The sequence below is a fragment of the Carcharodon carcharias genome, chromosome 2 (assembly GCF_017639515.1).
Source record: "Carcharodon carcharias isolate sCarCar2 chromosome 2, sCarCar2.pri, whole genome shotgun sequence".
Taxonomy (NCBI): domain Eukaryota; kingdom Metazoa; phylum Chordata; class Chondrichthyes; order Lamniformes; family Lamnidae; genus Carcharodon; species Carcharodon carcharias.
This window is the reverse complement of record NC_054468.1, coordinates 131,758,142-131,771,958: the sequence shown is the minus strand read 5'-3', so window position 1 is coordinate 131,771,958 and position 13,817 is coordinate 131,758,142.

Here is a 13,817-nt window from a genome sequence, read left to right as displayed (position 1 = left end):
TTGTAGATAATTCAATGAGGTAGTCACGTCCTTGTGCCTTTATTTCTTTTTATTCATTCATGGGATGTAAGCATTGCTGTCAAGGCCAGCTTTTTATTGCTTATCCCCAATGGCCTTTGAGAAGGTGGTGGTGAGGCACCTTCTTGGCCTGCTGCTGTCCTATGGTTTATGTATGTAAGTGGGGGGGAGGGGGGCATTCCAGGATTTTGACATAATGACACTGAAGGAATAGTAATACGTTTCTAAGTCAGGGTGGTGCATGACTTGAAGGGAAACTTGCAGGTGGTTGTGTTCCCAAGCACCTACTGAACTTGTCCTTCTCGGTGTTAGACGTCATGGGTGCTACCAAACGATCCTTGTAAGTTGCTGCAGTGCATCTTGTAAATGGTGCGGGAGAAGATAGCACAGATGCCCAGGCATAGGCAGAGAACTGGATGCATTTGTTTGCATTGTGCCAATTTATAGATTTGGATTGGAATGTGCATCTTCTGATGGTTTTTATTTTTGTCCTGTCTATATGATGGTCAGTGATAGAGGAAAGGTAAGGAGTGTGGGTCTGTTGGTGAATGGAGTGATCTGGCTGTGGTCACTGGTATTGCTCATGAATGATTTGATCATGGAGAGCCTTACAGAAAGGGTATGTCCGTATTGTAGCCTCCTTTCCTCTTCCTGTTCCTTCACTTTCTCCTCAGCCTCTCACCTGCCAGGCAGTATCATCAATGGATAATTCATGTTACTCAAGAGCCAACGTGGGTCACATATAATTGGCACAGAGGACTGTCACAGAGTGAAGGATTTGTGACTACTGACAGAATAATGGGCATTCACCCACAAAGATGCACTGCCCATGGTCACACACCAGCTGTATATTGAGGAAGTGGAATCCCTTTCGGTTCATGAAAATGGATGAGTTCACATGAGGTGCACACAAAGTCAAGGTGCATGCAATCAATGGTCCCTTGTATCTTGGGGAAGTGTCCAATCTGTGCAAACCCTTATGCTTGCTCCATATGTTTGTCTCTTACAATGAAGTGAAGCTGTATCTATTTATCTAGGCAGCCCCTTATATAGCAGAACATGGCAAACTGGGAGATGTATATAACTTCAGCAGCAGCCTCAAAGGAATCAGGTGCATACAAGTTAAAAAAACATGGCCACCTTGGCAGCCACAGGCAATACTGCCCTTGCCCTGGTTTGCAATTATAGTTTGGCTGCTGTAAGTTGGCAGATTTCAATCATAATCTCTCATTGCTGGGCTTCATTGAATTTGAGATAAGAGAACTGCTCCCTAAAGACGCTTGGTGGGCATGGCCTCCTGCTGAGGTCCCTTCTCCCCCACTTCTTCCTCCCTCTTCTAGAAGCTTGTTCTGCTCTGTGCGACCTCAGTTCATTCTCCCATCATGTTCAATTTTAAGAGGAAGGCCTACCAGGTCACCCATGTTTGGAGGGAATTTTCTTTCAAACCAACCAAAAATTGTTTCAACACCAGCCGAGCAGGTAGACTAGTGAAAATTTAGGCAAGTATAGGAAAACTTCAGAAAGGCACACACTTGGACCGACATCTAAAAGAAATAATCCAACAACTAAGTTGTGAATTGTTCACTATCTCATTAAGTGGTGCTTTTTGGGAGTGGGAGTGCTCTTTAACATCATGTTCAGCTGTGTGAGTGTAAGACAGGGTGCTGGTCAAAGTTTGGCATTCAAAAACTGCAGTACTGGCATAAAAACTGTGTTGCATACTGACTGGCTTCATAATTTGCCTGCTCTGCATGCTGCTGTCTGTTTGTTAGGTGCCCGGATGCAAACCTCTTCATTAAGATGCTGTCTGCCACACTTCCAGTCAGTAGCACTTTTGCACATCTTGTACGTCATTTTTGAGCATTAGCCGGTGGCATTGTGTCTAAAAACAGATGCTACAGCCCAGTCCCCCACACCCCCCCCACCACCCCCACCACCACCACCCCCACCCCCACCCCCCAACCCCACCACCACCGAGTCATTCAGGGAGCTCGAGCTTTGAATGTACTTGCTTTTCCCTTTGCTGGAATGTGTCTACTCTGTACCTTTTCATACCCTTGAAGCCCGCCCTTGTTATATTTCAGTTCTTTCAATTTTTGATTCCAAACTAACTGGACCAGAGTCATTTTAACTGGCTGAAATGAATTCTCCTCCAGTTAAGTATTTTTATGCTGGTTTGTCAGTACTCTTTTCCATAACATCACCAGGTTTAGAATTGTTATTACTCCTGTTCCCCAGAACCTCTTTGACCGAAACATGTTACATGTTTCACATGCCCCACTTCATTCCCAAAACTAGGTACAGCACTACTTCCTTTTTTGTTGGGCTGAATGTACACTGACCAAGCATGTTCTCTTTTCCACAATTCAAGAATTCCTTCCTCCCTTTATATTTTTGCTGTCTCAGTCTGTATTAGGATAACTGAAGTCTCCCATTATCATTTCTCTATAGTTTTGCATCTTTCTATAATTAGTCTGTGAATTTGCTCCTCTATCTCTTTCCCACTATTTGGCAGCCTATAATATAACCTAATAGTTATAGTGGAGTAATAGCTAGTATATTGTTGCTTAATTCTAACAAAATTGATTGTCTTTAACCCCTCAAAAACATTATTCTTTTCCAATACTATGGTTGGCTCTAATCATTACTGCCCACCACCACACCCCGCTCATTTTAAAATTCAGAATCTTTTCTAAATACCTGCTGGCCTGTATTATTAAATTCTCAATCATCCCCTTCTTTGAGCCATAATCCCTAGTAGCAACTTGTGCCTGCAGCTCACCTGTCATCTTCAGTCAGAAGCGCAGAGTGGATGATCCATCTAGGCCTCCTCCTGAGGTCCCAGCATCACAGAAGCCAGTCTTCAGCCAATTTGATTCACTCCGCGTGATATCAATAGCTGAATGCGCTGGACACAGTCAGGACCCCTCGCCGTTACAACATCCCAGCTGTAATACTGATGAATTGTGCTCCAGAACTAGCTACTAGACCTGTTCCGCTACAGACAAAGCATTGGCAACTCCTCGACAATGTGGAAAATGTGAACAGGATATGTCCTGTTCACAAAAAGCAGGACTAATCCAACCCGATAAATTACCATCCCAGCCTACTCTCAATCATCAGCAAAATGATGGATGGTGTCGGTGACAGTGCTATCAAGTGGCATAGCTCAAAAATAACCAGCTCACTAAATTCTAAGTATGGGTTCCACCAGGACCGCTTGACTCCAGGTCTCATTGTAGCATTAGTCCAAACATGGTCAAAAGAGCTGAATTATAGAGGTGAAGTGAGTGTCTGCCCTTGACACCAAGGCAGATTTTGCTCAAGTCTGACATCAAGGAGCCCAAGTAAACTTGAAGTCAACGGGATTCTGTGTTTCTGGCACTTGGCTATCTCCATTTGATTCACTTTTGGCGCTCCTTTGAGTTGCGCTTCTCTTCATTAACTGCTTTTTTTGGACATTGTGTGTTGGTCCCATTCCTTCCAAAAGGAATGTGCATTCCGTTCAGTCCTAGAGAGGGATTTGAATTTTCTTTCTCCGTAGTTTCCGCCATGCTCTTGCTGGACATCTCTGTTTCGCAAAAGGAACCTCCATTTCCACTTGTCTCACAATTTCAGCCAAATATTTGTTTGCTGTCTTATTTTCAAATCATAGTGTAAGCTTATGAATCTTTTCATTCAGCTCAGCTTTTTCTTCTCCCAGTGCCTTGCGCTTCAGTGTCGGATTTACATTTTCTGATCTCATTTCTGTCTTTTCTTGTTCCGTCTGCAATAGGACTTTATCCCTGTCCTTCATTTTGGTTTCACTGTTAGCCAGGTCCCTCTCTGCTGAAGCGTTAATTTCTTCCAGCTCAGCAATTATGCTACTCATGGGTTCATTATCTGCTCACGGTTTGGAAAGTTCTATGACTTTTCCTTTCAATGTCTCAACTTTTTTCATTCAACTGCTTCATCAGCTCTTCAGCCAATTTCTTGTAGCTTTTGGCTTTTACCTGGAATATAAAACATTGCTGAGTCTTCTCTGCCAATTGGTTCTTCAGTTTATTCAGAGTGACTTTAAAGTATTTTTTTTTCTCTTTGTAACTTTCCCGAGGGATAAACTTTGTCTTAAGGAATTATTGTAGCATTTGAAGGTCTGTTAACAGGTTTTCCTCTTCTTTGTGAAGTTTGCTTGCTTGATCTTGAGATTTCTTGTAAGTCAGCATAGTTTCCAGTTCCTTCTGTTCTTTTTTTTTCCTGCTGTTTAAGACAATATTCATTTCTTCATGTTGAACGGCTATACATGCCGTTTGAATTTGATCTTGAAGGACATTAAGTTGTTCTTTCAACTGCTTATTTTCTTGTTGACCTCTTTCTAACTCACTCTGGGCTTCAGTGCATTGTTTTGTGGCTAAAGATGGTTCCAGTGCATCTTTTTCTGAAGTAATATTCAACTTCCTTATTAGCTCCTCATTTTTTTCCATGGCTATGTATTGATCCTGCAAAAAGTCTTTCAGGGTTGCAACTTCCTTGTGTGCCTTTTCTGCCTACTGTTTTGCCTGGCTGTACATCTGGTTGAGTTTTCTCAACACCTACTTTGATTTGCCAGCTGTGGAATTGAGGGTTGTTATCTCCTCCTGGTGCTTGTGTCACCTCTGAAATTTATTTGTTCAGACCTCAAACAACTTGGTTCATTGAAGACTTCAGGTTATCGTGCATTTTCAAAGGTATACACTCAGTTTGAATCGTGCACTTCAAATCTTCCAGATCAGCTTTGATATGAATATTTTCTTCTAGAACAGCTTCAATTACACATTTTGCTCCTTTTCAGTTACCTCAGATAGCTTTCCTTCATTCTTAACCATTTGCTCACTTTGGAGTATTTTGGTTCCTTCTCTCTGGGGTTGTCTGTTACCCTCCCTCTGGGGTGTATTGTTACCTTCAATGCTTAATTGGGAGTTGCCTTCTTGGTGCCCTCGTGCTTTATTGGGGGGGGGGTGTTAGACCTTCTAGGGTCTGCGCTCTCCACAACTTGGAGTTTAAAATAGCTGTCAAAGTCATTTAATATCTCATTAAATGTTATCAAGTATGGATCTATACATTGGCTGTGGAGTATTTCACCAGTAGATGAGCAAAAATGAATAATAACTTAATCAACTTGTACTTCTTCTGGTTCCTTATTTAATTTTGTAATTCTTTTGCAAACTAAAAATTGTCTTCTTCAAAGCTCTCACTCTTGGGTCTGGCTTAGACCTTTCCATAGCAAAAATGCTCCTGATTCTTCTAATTTTCTGTTCATGGCTGTTTTTGTTTTCTTGTAGTTACAGCTTTAAATTTGGTTACCGTTAAGGCTGCCAGGGCAGTGACTTTTTTTTCACTTCAGGCTATTTGCAGCCATCCGTTCTGTCACTCTGATTTTCTGATTTTGGCAGGCTCCCCAGCGATCATGGCTACTGTTTTTTTTTAAAAGAAACTTTTACAAACTCCTGCACTTCTCTCTTTCTCTTCTTTTTGAACACTGCATGTCCTGTTTATTTTGAACTTTTGGGGCTGTTGGCAGCCTGCTGCTTTTCTCCCAGTAATTTTCCTTCAGGATCCCCGTGATTGTGGGCTGTTGTTCAAACATTTTTTTTAAATCAAAACACGGCAGCATTTATTTTCTAGACAGTTCTTTTTTCAAACTCTACAGGTCTTTTTGGACTTTGCACTTCGAGAGTTTCGGCAGGCATGCTTTTTTTGAAAGCCTCGAGCTGTCAACTCTGCAGGCTTTTTTAAAACTCTCAGTGCCATTTGTTTTAAACTCTTGAGAACAGCAGCAATTCTTTTCTTCTTTCCTGAAAATCACTTAACATTCACCGACTGAAAGGGGTTCCCTGTCTCTGAAACTCTACAGGCTTTTGGGTTTTTTCTTTTTAGTGTGCCCTGTGGGATTTTGTCTTGACTCTGCCAGCTGATCTGTTTTTCTTTTAAACTTGCAGCTGCCTTCCAACTTCTCTATGGATATGCTGAGTTGTGGGATTGCCACCTATTCTATAATGTAAGTACAGCTTCCTTTTTTATAATGTGTGCTCACCGTTTCATGAACAAACCAGATCCATTGACTTTGCGTCACTCAGGGTCTTACAATTTTTGTCTTTGCCATCTAAGCAGTTTTTTGCTCTGCGCCACTCAAGGTTCTTGCAATAAAACTCCACTCATTCTGGTGGATTCCTTAATTTCTAAGGCTGATGAGAAGCTTCTTCAAGTTGTTTCTTCAAGTTTTCTTCTTATGTTCCTCTAGTTTGGCTTCAGCTGCTTTCAGCCTTTCATACCTTAGGATACTGTTCAGGGTTCATTGTTTAAAATGCTGCCACCTTTCAGATCGCTGCTAATGTGATATCTTTCAGGAGCTCCCACGCTGCCAGCCAGGGTGTAATATGGGTTCTTTAAATGTCACAATGGTGAGATCTTGAGACTTGTATATTTAAACATGAACCGTTTATTGTTAGTCTTCAACTATTTACAGATCCAGGTTACTGTCATCTGTGGTACTGTTCCCTCCATGCAGGCCGGTTCCAGTGTGTTCTCTCTAGACAGTTCTCTCAGTCTATTACCATGTGACTCTATACATCATACTGTGGGTGGTGCTATTCTCCAGTCCCACATTAGCCCATGCTCTGCCGAACACCTTTACATTACAGTGGCATGCAGGTACATACATAGAAACATACATAGAAACTAGGAGCAGGAGTAGGCCATTTGGTCCTTCGAGCCTGCTCCGCCATTCATTATGATCATGCCTGATCACCCAACTCAATAGCCTGCTCCTGCTTTCTCCCCATATCCTTTGATCCCTTTCTCCCCAAGAGCTATATCTAACTCCTTCTTGAAAACTTATAATGTTTTGGCCTCAACTACTTTCTGAGGTAATGAATTCTATAGGCTCACTGCTCTTTTGTGAAGAAATGTCTCCTCATCTCAGTCCTAAATAGTCTACCCCGTATCCTCAGACTGTGACCCCTGGTTCTGGACTCCCCCACCATCGGGAACATCCTTCTTGCATCGACTTTGTCTAGTCTTGTTAGCATTTTATAGGTTTCTATGAGACCCCCGCACCCCCCCCCTCATTCTTCTGAACTCCAGTGAATATAATCCTAAATGACTCAATCTCCCCTCATATGTCAGTCCCGCTATCCCAGGAATCAGTCTGGTAAACCTTCGCTACACTCCCCCTACAGCAAGAACATCTTTCCTCAGAAAAGGAGAACAAAACTGCACACAATATTCCAGGTGTGGTCTCACCAAGGCCCCGTGTAATTGCGGCAAGGCATCCCTGCTCCTGTACTTGAATCCTCTGGCTATGAAGGCCAACACACCATTTGCCTTCTCTATCGCCTGCTGCACCTGCATGCTTACCTTCAGCAACTGGTGTACGAGGACACCCAGGTCTTGTTGCACATTCCGCCCTCTCAATTTATAGCTGTTCAGATAATAATCTGCCTTCCTGTTTTTGCTACCAAAGTGGATAACTTCACATTTATCCACATTATACTGCATCTGCCATGCATTTGCCCACTCACTCAGCTTGTCCAATTCACACTGAAGCATCTCTGCATCCTCCTCATAGCTCGCCCTCCCACCCAGCTTTGAGTAATCTGCAAATTTGGAGATATTACATTTGGTTTCCTCAACATTGTACAACACTCCACACAGCACAAATTAAGCTCCACATGAGGACACTGTCCCAGCCCTAATGAGGTGCAACCTGCCCATCTTGATCAGGTCTCTCCTGGTCCCAATGCCTCAGGAATCTGAAACTCTCTCCCTTGCACCACATCTCTAGCCACATATTAAGGTGTCTTATGCACATTATGCACACTAATACTTTTTAAAATTCTGTCCCAACTCCTAAAGCTCCAAACATTAACTTTCTATAGTTACAGGCGGGGGAGAGATGATAGGTAAGGCTCCTCTTCCTTTTGTTAACCTATCTCTTGACCAAAGACAGCATGTTTGAAAAACATGTTTTAACTCCAAAGTGCTTTAATTGTCAGAGACAGGCAAGTGACAGTTTTTGTAAGTTTTAAAAGTAAGACAAATGTATATTGTTCAAAATATATACGCAACTACACACATGCTCACAATCACACAGGGGATGATTGCAATTGTAAAAGTAGCATGTGTTAATGTTTTATGATTAAGAGCTCTTTGTTACCTGTGATGAAGACTTGAAATGATGCAGGCATGTAATTCTTCTTCTCCACTGAAAAAAAGCTCTGGTAGTTTAGAAGGATGGATTTGCTGTTGTTTTGTATTTGCCAAGCAGATTCCTCTTACTATACTCCAGTCAAGCTGTAATTGCAGACCCCTGGTATGGTTCCTCAGGTAGAGTTCAAGGCCAACTTGGGTGTCTGCCAACATGTGGCTTAACAGCAGGTGTTCTTAGGCAGGGCCTTTTGTTGGCATGGAAGTTTCTGCCTGTCTGACAAGAATTTGTCATATTAAAACCCATATTTGAAATCTTGTTCATCATGTGACCAGAGCATCTATTTCCATTGTCCTCAAATAGTTTGATGGTTAGGCCATTGTCAGACAATGGCGTTTGAATATCATTCATCCACATACCACCTCAATAAAATATAACTTTTCTGGATTTCAAGTTTGGAGTTGCAGAGGCTGCAACAGCATTGTGAACCCAATCTTTTCAATTAGTTGGAGAAATGCAGCCATTATCACAGGAAGGGCTATTTGCATGTTAATAACTAACTTCTCCAAGATTTGTTCAGACATGAAAATTAGCTCAGCTCCAGGTATCGGCAAGAATAAAATGTCACCTGACCTCTTGACTCCATCTTGCATTACAGGAAAGAATCCATTTTCAGGTTTGTATTTAGATTCATATTTATAGTTCATAAGTTCATGTTAAATGAGCATGGCAACATGTTATTAGTTCTCATTTGGACCATGCCTTCTGGTTGTTCCCCTTTCCCTCCTCAAAATATTCTGCACTCTCTCAGCGATACTAGAACAGATTATCTGGCCATTACGTCATTGCTGTGCACCAATTGACTGCTTCTTTTCCTCCATTACAATGACTCAATTTCTAAAGTGCTAAATTAGCTGTAAAGCTTGGAGATGTATTGAGATCATGAAGGTTGAGATATAAATGCATGTCTTTATTTATCATCTTCATGTGTTTGTCATCTTCAAGTATTTAACACTTCAAGTGTTAACTCTATCTCTCCACAAATTCTGCCCGACATACTGGGTGTTCCCAGAATTTTCTGTTTTTACTTCAGATTACGGGCAACCATAGAATTTTACTTTTTGTCCTGGTATTAATGCTGCTACTGGAGCTGTCTCTCAAGGTGCAATCAATCCTGTGCTGTGAACAAATTGCCACTTTATGATGGCCCTAATGAGTGGATATAAATCATTAATCTATCACTGGTCTCATGACAATATTTCAATGCTCCCCATGGCAGGTCTGTTCAAACAGCAAAGGTGGATCCAGCCGAGATGGTTTTGCTTTCTTGAATTCTGTAACTGCAAATTGTTTCTGATCAGTGTAATAAATCTTCATTTATTAGCAGTTTAACTTTACTTCTTTCCACTGAAGTAAGTCAGAATTCAGAAAGAAGCCCTTCTCCATATAACTAGTGCTAAAATCAATGGAATTGTTTCCAAACAATTCTGTGTCTTCCCGCACCCCCCCCCCGCAAAACAGCCTCGCTTAGCTGATTAGGATTGAGAATTGTATCTGATTTCAAATGAAAGGCTTATGCAAGGCCTTTCTTTCTGTCAGCTGTGGCTCAGTTGGTAACAGTCTTGCCTTTGATTGGTTCCTGGTTCAAGTTCCACTCCAGAGACATGAGCACGTAATCCAGGCTTGCATTCCCAGCGCAGTACTGAGGGAGTGCTGCACTGCTAGGTGTGATGTCTTTCAGGTGAGATGTTAAACCGAGGTCATGTCTGCCATCACCAGTGGATATAAAAGATCCCATGGTCCAGTTCAAAGAGTGAGAGAGTTTGCCCCAGTGTCCTGGCCAACTTAATCCTTCAACTAACATAATCAAAAAGATTACTTGGTCATTATCACATTTCTATTCATGGGACCTGGTGTGTAAAATGCAACTTCAGGACCCCTAAAGTGTAAGGCGATATATAAATACATACATGTACTCGAGTTGGTGCTCATTGAGGCAAAATATTGTTCCTATAGCCATTTTACTTGAATTTTTGGCAGATTTGAATGGTTTTAATGGTTAATAAAATGAAACAGCCTTCATTAATGGGAGAAAAATGGTAAAACAGTCAGTTTACTGTAAATTCAAATGGAATATTAGTGAGTTGTTTCTGCCTATTGGAATAAGGACTTTGCTGATTAAAACACTCAGCTGTCTCTTCACTCTTTATTTTTTGATCTATGTTTTTCGATATATGTCTCTCGTAAACTGCAACCTTGTTAATCCCTCTCATGCAGACTGAGAGTTTGAAACATGTACTAATACATAATTCACTTTTAAGTACCAGTAAATTTGGCTGGAAGATAAGAAACATTTCAAAGTCTCCCTCCTAAAGAACTAGCAGCGGATTCTTGCTGCAATTGGAAATTTCCTCAGAGGGATAAAGGAAAAGAAAATCAATCATTCTGGAGGAGATACTAGAAAGGCACCAGGGATGAAGGAGTTTAATTACATTGAGAGATAAGACAAGATAGGATTATTCTCCTTAAAGCAGGGAAATTTGGGGAGATTTAATAGAAACATTCAAAACCATGAAAGGCTTTTGATAGAATAAATAACGAGAAAATGGCATTAAATTTGCCCACACTTATGGAGGTGACTTTAGAGACAGGGTAATTTAGAATGTAGTGCATCGCATCAGCTCCCAATGTATTCTCACCGCCTCGTGCCTCTCCCAGAGGCAAATCCACAGGGGCAATGACTACCCGCCTGGCAGCAGTGGGTAATTAAAATATCTTAAAGGGCAATTAGTCCCTATTTTTGCACTCCCATTAATTGTTACTAATGGCGCACAGGGCCCACATTGTGTCAGCACCTTGGCAACTCATTTGAGGTGGCTATTCAACAGGAAGCCATTGTCTATATTGCTATCCAGTCAGCAGTATATAGGGGGAGAGCAGCACTGATGATCTCAGGGACCTGAAATTGAGGAATTGTTATATCTCACCCATCCTAGAATGACAAGTCTTTGGGGTGCTCACTTTGCCTGGTGTTGCCCAGCATAAAACTGCCAAAGCAATATTGCATGGGTCAGGGTATTGAAAGGCACAGGTGCCCAGGTGGACCATGGAGGAGGAGCACCAGGGCAAGAAACACCCAGTGACATGCGAGAGAACACTGCAGAGGCAGAGGGGCAGGAGATACAAACAGGCACCACCCTCACCCTTAACAAAGGTTCCGTTTTCTCGACCTATCAGAGCAGCAGTTCCTTAGATGGCAGGTGGCAGGTGACTGTGGGCTTATGCACCCTTTTCAATGAGGACCTCATGCTCCATGGAGTGGATGGACACCCAGTGCTGTAGCACATAAGGCGATGGCTGTGTTGAATGTTTGTGTGTCTGTCTCCTTCCAGGCCTCGGCCTTGGATAAACGTAGATTTTCAGAAATTAGCTGCCTATAATTGCATCATGCAGGTGACAGATGCCCCTTATGCCACAGGCTCAATCAGTCAGGCTGTGGTTCTTCCCTTTCACCTTTCGATTTTCAAGTATTCTTGGGGTCTACAGTGAAGACAGACAAAATACCTGTTCAACACTTCTGCCATGTCCATGTTTCCCATTGTTAATTCCCCAGTCCCATCCTCTAAGGGGCCAACGCTCACTTCAGTTACTCTTTTCCTTTTTAAATACTTGTAGAAACACTATCTGTTTTTATATTTCTAGCTAGCTTTCTCTCATACTCTAAATTTCTCCCTCTATTATTTAGTCATTCATTGCTGGTTTGAAAAATCTATCCAGTCTTCTGACCTACCGCTAATCTTCACAGTGCTGTATGCCTTTTCTTTCAACTTGATGCTATCTTTAACTTCCATAGCTATCTCCCATTTGTATCATGGAAAAGCTAGGACTAAGGAAACCATAATTAATTCTTCCTCCCCAAGGCAGGGCTTAAACCAATCTGAACTTAATTGACTGTAAAAGTGCTCTGGGATTGTGAAAGGTGCAGGTCATTTCTTTTTTAGTGTTCCCAGCGCCCTAAGCCCACTGATGTACACTGGCTCCTTGTTTGCAAATCCCTCCATGGCCTCACTTTCTCCCCATCCCTATCCCTGGAACCTCCTCCAGCCCTACAAGGTTCTGAGATAAAACCAGAAAATGCTGGAAAACTCAATGGGCCTGGCAGCATCCGTGGAGGGAGAAATGGAGTTAACGTTTCGAGTCTGTGTGATGTCATGTGGACTCGAAACGTTAACCCTGTTTCCCTCTCCACAGATGCTGCTTGGCCTGCTGAGCTTTGCCAGCATTTTCTGTGTTTGTTTCAGATTTCCAGCATCCACAGTATTTTGCTTTTACCTAAGAGTTCTGAGATAGTTGTGTTCCTCCAGTCCTGGCCTCTTGGTGCATTCCAGATTTCCTCCACCCCGTCCATTAGTGGCCGTGCTTTTAACCTTTTAAGCCAGAACTTGCCAAACTGTTTTCCAATATGGTCCCATTTTAGCAATTGAGAATTAACGTGACCTCCGATGCCAACAAAAACAAAACAGTAATAAGGCAGCACAGTAACATGCAGTATGTCATGATTAAAGTTTGGACATTGTATGAAAATCTGGTTTTAAAGTACTTCCTAAAAAAAGAAATTGCCGTTTTCACCAGGCCATTGCTTCATCGGAGCCATTCCCACTCACGGGCCTTGGCCAGGAAGCACAGGTCGGGGATCTTGAGGCGGCTGATGTTGGAGCCCAGGGTGATAAGGTTGGGCTCAGGCAGGTCACAGCTGAGCAGCAGAGGCATTGCAATTGGGTTCATAATTGGGTCTGGGCTTTGACACTCAGCGAGGCGGCCACGAGCAGGATGCCATGACCCAGGGACAAAGAGAGCAAGACCGACCCAGAGATGAGCAGGGCAATGGCAGGGCCAGATGCCAGCTGGGCCTTTGTGCCAGATGCAGCCTCTGAAGAGGGGGAGCCCACGAGCTTAATCGAGGGTCACGGCCCACAGTTTGGGGACCACAGGTCTAGGCCTTAAGGTCTGGAATCCCTTCCCTAAACCACTCCACCACTCACCTCTTTCTTCTCCATTAAGTCATTCCTAAATACCTTTTTGACCCAGCTTTTGCTCACCCATCTTAATATCTCTTCATGCATCAAATTTAGTTTGATAATATTAGTGTGAAGTGCACTGTGTGTCTTACTATGCCTAAGGCATTATAAGTGCAAGTTATCATTATTTTAGTAGACAGTGCATGAATTTTGTAATATAAATATATTTTAGAATCTCTCCATTAAAATATATTATTTTTCCCTTTCTGGCCTTATTGTATCATAGTTGATATCTTACACTTTCTATATCAGTTACAGCAACATTTGAAGCTCTGGACATGAACGTTTCAATATTTCCAATTGATTTGCCACGTGCCTCTTAGATTTTTAAAAAAGAAAATAAAATTGCATTTAAAAAATAGTGCCTTTCATGAATGTCCCAAAGTGCTTCACAGTCAATTAAGTAGTTTCTGAAATGTCGTCACTGTTGTAATGTAGGAAATACGGCAGCCAATTTGCACACAGCAAGATCTCACAACAGCACTGTAATCATGACAAGATCATCTGCTTTCATGATGTTGGTAGACGAATAAATACTCTTCCACACACCAGGCAGA